Raw genomic sequence first — 6,000 nt, 5'->3', positions numbered from 1 at the left:
GTCACCATGAGCATTTCAAATCCAGTAAAGTTTGAGTGTGCTTTTTATGGGTCCTACACCTGCCATTGTTTTCTAGACTCCCCCCCCCATTTCTCCTTGTTTCATGCACCCCACCCCCCAAAGGGGAATCTGTTGCATAAGAGAAGATACAAGAGCTGCACACTGCCTTTTGACTCTTGGCACCAGGAACCCTTTATCTGCAAGCTCCTTTAAGGTGCAATCCTATACGAGTTTAGACAGAAACAAAGTCCTACAAGCCTCTGCATCCCTCGGCTGGACATTTTTTCTTTATAAAAATGCAGAGGGCAGCATCCTGAATGCAACAGCCACGTTTGTATCTTCTGCATTTCCCATCACTTCTTGCAGCTCTTCCGCCGCTCACTCCCATCCGAGTGCCTGACTATTTAGGCGAACCGTTCATTCGATGAAATGGACAGCGGACCAAGCATCTATCTGCCTTACTGTTGTTGTTACTCTTTAGGATACCCCCAAGTCGTGTGTGTGTGAGAGAGTGAATTTGGGCCACATCCGGAGGGCGTCCTGGTGGAAGTGCTCGCAAACAGCTCGGAGAGGCGTACCCGAAGGGCCGCGCCCGGGGCAGCGCGACGGCCCGCCGCCCCGTCCCCGCGCCGGCTCGCTCGGGGCGTCTTCGCAATCGGATCAGAGCAGACCGACTTCACTCCTCCCAGGGAGACGTCGGCGCATGCGCGGAGAGACCTGGCGATTTAAAAGGCGGTTAGAGCGAGACTCTGGTTGGTACGGCGTTCACGTATAAATCGCGGCGCGGCGGGTGAAGCGCAGTGGCAGCTTCGCTTGCGAAGGAGACCTGCAGCCTGCTGCGCCCCTTTTCCAGGTACTCAACGAGCACGTGCGCGCCAGTTTTTCGGAGGCCGCCCGCCTCTGCCAAGTCAACGAGCAATTTTCCACTCTTTCTTTCTTTCTTTCTTTCTTTCTTTCTTTCTTTCTTTCTTTCTTTCTTTCGTTGTACATCCTCCTGCCTAGACTTGTAGTTTTCTCTACCCGTGAGTCCAACCAACCTCTCCTTCAGGTGATGTGATCCGCTAGGCAATGGGCTGGTGCCCCGGGAGATGCCACTGCAAATGAGCGCAGCGCCGCTTTTGCTTCTTGCCCCTAGTCGCCCCCGCTCCTGCCCCTGAAAAGGCCGGCGAAGCCTGCGTTTGGTCCCCCCGGGGATCCCGCGGACCGCAGCCTGCGGGCTCGAATCATGGGGTGCGGGAGCAGACGGTCCTCGTACTCCCCACGCTCCGGCTTGCGGGTCCGGGGGCCGGCCGGCCGGCAAGACGGGCACGCGGGAGGATTTGCGGCGCTGGAGCGCGCGCCGCTACGAGGGAAAACTTCTCTTAGGCTTGCTCGGCGTCATCTCGGAGCCCTCTTGGGAAGTCGCTGGCTTTCTCCCGGTCAGGTTTTCGTCTCCGGAAAAAAGGGGGTGGGGGAGGAGGCATGAGTCACGTATTTAATCGCTAGTGTATTTATTCTGGTTGAACTCGTGGCAGTCTTCACCGGCGGCCGGGTGGCCGCTGCAAGACTCCTTGCTTCACTTCTCCGGTTTCCTGGCTGCCGTTCACCTGGGGCAGGTCTGGAGAGCCCTTCGGTGGCAGCGCGGAGGAGTCGCGGGCGGAGGAACGGATGGTTTTCCCCTCGGCCGCTGTGCGGTACCCCAGGACGCGCCGCCGGGCTGTGGGTGGAGGCAGGAATTCGCATTTGCCCCGAAAAAGAGCCACCGTCGGTCGCCTCGTCTTCGCAAAGTCGCGCTCGCTGCCTCTGCCTTCCACTTCTTTCGGGGTACGTGCGCTGCCATTGGCTCCGCTAATCTAAACAAGGAGTCAGGCTTCTGAATGGAAGCTTGTCAGTGGCTAACTGTACATAGCAGCGCATAGATTCAGATTCAAGCTTGACACAGTCCAGTTGTTGGCTGCCCGGTGCCGCACAACAAAATACTTCTGAGTAGCTTTCTTGTGCCAGGGGAAAAGCTACAGATCCTCCCTTCAGTCTCTCTTGCAGAGCATCCACTCATGCCTCCTGCTGTTAAAAGTTTCTGGAAGTGGACTGGCTGCCCATTGGTTTTTAGAAAGGCTTCTGAGCATGATACTTATTTTATTTTATTTAATTTATATATTTGTAGCCCAATTTTTTCTTCAGTAAACTCAAGACAGCATACATAATCCCCCTCCACACCACTTTATCATCACAACAACCTTGTGAAATAGGTTAAGGTGAGAGTTGGTGAGCTGGTTTTAAAATTCCAGATTTTGTGGGCTTTAAAATCCCAGCAGTTGTTCTTGCTTTTAATCAATTTTATAGACCTAAACTAAAGTGCTGGTTTTAGCTTTTAAAGCCCTTAAATGGCTGTATGTTACCTGAAAAGTCATCTTCTCTAAGTGTATCCACTCAAACCTTAAAATCATTTTCAGTGGCCCTGTACCAAATTCCCCCTGGAGAAATGAATGTGAAGGTTTCAAGGGAAAAAGTCTTTTTGGTGGTAGCACCCTGATTATGGACCAGCCTTTTCAGAGAAGTCATTTGGAGCAGTTACTGTTCTTTTTCTTGCCAAGTGAAGGTCTTACCCACTCAGACTTTTTAAATAACACACATTATTTTGCTGTGGATGCACATGGCGTAAGGTTTGGTGATTTGTAAATATGTTTTAGTCAATCTTTTAATATTGTGTTTACTTAGTTTTTGGAGGTGCCCAGCTTCACAGGCAGCAATATTAATTAAGAGGTAAATAGAATAGTTTAATTGCCCGCAGTACCTTTGGGTGCCTCTGTCAAGGGCAATGTCAGAAATTTAAATGGCAGCTAGATTCAGCAGCCTAACACTGCTTTAAGCACTGGGCTGAGATGTTTTTTAAAGGGGTGGCAGGGTATGTGTCAGCGGTTGGCCCTGCCAGGATCCTGGGGCCATGGCAGCTGGCTCGAGATGCCAGGTGCTGACGCCAGTTTCATGTTGAACTAAAATAACATCACTTACTATTTCAGGCTGCGTTAGATGACAAATTTTCCCACTACATTTTTGGCAGCTTTGGCATTATGTATGGAATGGAGTGTACCATGTGCAAGGCACCCTTGTGAGCATGTGTTTGGCAGGGGACTCTAGAAACATGCTGTATACCTACTGGCTGAACAGTCACCCCACATACAGACACACTTTCACAAAATCAGATTCAGTGTGCTTCCCAATATGCAGAGCTTGCTGTGTGTTGGGAAAGTTAGACATGCAAATTGACTGTCTCAGGTAGGTGCTTACCAGTGTTTCTCTCTCAAACACAAAGGTCCATTAAGGATTTCCTAGGGCTGAATCCAATTTTACGCTAGCTGAAGTTCAATTAACTGCAATGAGTCTACTCTAAGTAGGGTGTCTTTATGTAGTTGAAATTTATTTTTAGGTTGGATACAATAATATCCACTATGACAATATGGAATGTTCACCATGTCATCTTATTAACATCCTTTTCAGAACAGCTGATTAAACCATTTTTGTGTAATTTCTTCTACTTACATGGACAATCAGGAGGCAGCTGTTCTCTAACTTTTTGGCATTGGCCAGTTGTTGACTGTAGAAAACAAGTAATAATTCAGTTGTTTCTTTTTAAATTGGATTAACCTGGTGTATACAAACAGCATACAGGCTTTTGTGCTTCACATAGTCCTTTGTTAACTCTGCCCGCTGAATAGGCTTGTATAAATCAAGTTTGCACACTCCTGTATCAGCAGAAGTTAATCCAATAAGAGCTATTGCCTTGGTTTTCTTATTTTTCTAGCTTTGGGGAGACTGAATAATGGATTCTAAGTAGCTCTAAGCCCTTATGACAGCATAAGATATAACCCCAGTGTTTTAGTTGGGATTATCTGAGATATGGAGCACCTGCTAACGCAAGTCTGTAGCAGTCGTTTAGTGCAATGATAATGGAAAGTGCAAATATTTGAGTAATGAGCAGGCTTAGATTTTCTCAAGTGCGTTCATCTCAGAACCAGTGCACTGATGCTCTTTCTAGGCTCCCGCATAACTTAACTTCCTTTGCAGCTCTTTAAGTGTGTAGTTCCCCTTTTCTTATGTGTGATGTACATAAATTCTTGGAAACTTCAGTAGGCTGATTAATGCCTGGAGCACCCGATGTGCTGTGCTGTGAGGAACAAATGCACCAGTTACTAACATAAAAGGAATCATGAATGCTGCATCAACACTGCTGTGTGGCTTAGTGGCACACAGGATGTTGATGTGCTTTTTCCACATGTGATGCTGCCCTCCTTTTTCCATAGAAGAACTTTATATAGCAACCAACAGTTTTTTCTTTGTTTAAATTCTGTGAGTATATGCGAAGCATGACACTTTATTTCAGAGGCTAATTCATGTCCATTGTGAATGCACACATGTATATATAACTGGGCGCGGGGAAAGAAGTACCACAGAGGAAAGGAATATTTGTAAAACATGATCAAACCAAGATTACATTCTTATGAATTAGTGGTTCATAAGAAAGAGGGTGAAAGAGTATGGATGCTTCTTCAAGCAGTCTCACTAACTTTGGAAAAAGTTATGTTTCCAAAGAAGCTATATTAGTAGCATGCAAGTTGAAAACCAAGAGAATTCCACATGTCAGCATGGCTATGCTAAGTGTTGTAGTAAGTCATTGGGTTGAAGTTACATTAACATGTTCTAGATCAGCCTTCTTCATGAAACTTCAGATGTTTCAACTACAACTCCCATCATGCCCCAACCAGCATGTCCAGTGGTCAAGGAAGTAGGCAGTACAGGGCACTAGGTTGGGGAAGACTGTTTTAGGGTACAAATCCTATGTGTGTGTTTTTCCATAAAAAGAAGATCTACAATTCCCAGCATTCACCAGCCAGCCATGCTGGGGAACTGTAGGACTTCTTTCTGTTGTAACATGTCTAGGACTGTAACTCTCCATTCTGTTCATTATGTATCCAGAAAATGTGATGAAAAGCAAGACACAATATGTATGTACTGGGATAATTAGACTATTACAGTCAGGGATTTCTCTGCCGTGAGGTAGGATGAGACCCTTGCCTCAGGCAGTAGATTGGGCCAATAGCTCCTGCCCAGAATGGCAGCCACCCTTCATCCTTCCTTCTTCCATCAGCCTGGGACCATTCACCATATTTGTGGCTGATTAGACTCTCTTGAGCACCCAGGCTGCCTCATGTCCTGCTGTGAGGAAGGGGTCCTTTCTCAGAATTATGTACTGTGGGTGCAGTATTCCTGGGGACTGCCTGTACCCTTCCTCAGAGGGATGCTTTGGTGGCTGAATGAGCCACCCTGCTGCCAGCAATGCAGGGGGCAGGGCATCCTCCCTCAGGCAGAAAATGTTTTGCACTGGCCCTGACTACAGTGGTTCCAGTATGATCAAAGTCTCCTTCTGTACCATATATGGCAGAGCGGTTAATGCAGCCCCACCTGTTTCCAACTCCTGCATTCTGTTACTGCTGTTGCGTCCAAGAAAAAAAAGGTAAACAACTTTAATAACCATGAAAAGCTTTATGACTTACCCGCGAAGCAATCATTTTATCCAGAGCAAAGTCTGCAGCTGTATAGCAGAGATTTATCAAGGTGGCCAATCTCTGGACAGTTCAGCAATCTGAAATACCATATTCTAGCATGACATTTAAGGAAAGCTGGTTTTAAGATAAAGAACATTAGCACTGGCCTTAAAATCTGAAACACTTCTTGTGTTCTGACAATACTAAACAAACAAACAAGCTGCCTTGTCCATTGGGTATGTAAATAGCTTTATTAAATCAAACACAGATGAATACTTTCATCAGGCTGCTTTGTCTGCTCTGCTCTGGAATTTTGTCTGCTTGCTTCCTGTGGGTTATTTTATTTACTGTGAAATTTATTCATTGTGCTCTTTGTGTTAGTTACCCCTTCAGTTCTTGCCCTTGGTTATTGTGTCTAATGTTTGACCAACTCCTGATCTGGGAAAGTAGGATATAAATATTTAAAATAAATTACAGT

General features: G+C 46.4%; 1 protein-coding gene across 1 annotated transcript in view; it reads left to right on the top strand.

Moving 5' to 3' along the window:
* Positions 1 to 754: 754 nt before the first annotated feature.
* The window catches only part of SLC45A3 (solute carrier family 45 member 3), a 53,541-nt gene continuing 48,295 nt past the window's right edge, over positions 755 to 6,000 (top strand). The window contains 1 exon segment of the mRNA XM_044446084.1: positions 755 to 853. The gene's annotated coding sequence lies outside the window, so the exon portion shown is untranslated.

Source organism: Varanus komodoensis, unplaced genomic scaffold (genome assembly GCF_004798865.1).
Source record: "Varanus komodoensis strain SLA01 unplaced genomic scaffold, ASM479886v1 scaffold1, whole genome shotgun sequence".
Classification (NCBI taxonomy): domain Eukaryota; kingdom Metazoa; phylum Chordata; class Lepidosauria; order Squamata; family Varanidae; genus Varanus; species Varanus komodoensis.
This window is presented reverse-complemented; position numbering and strand designations above follow the sequence as displayed.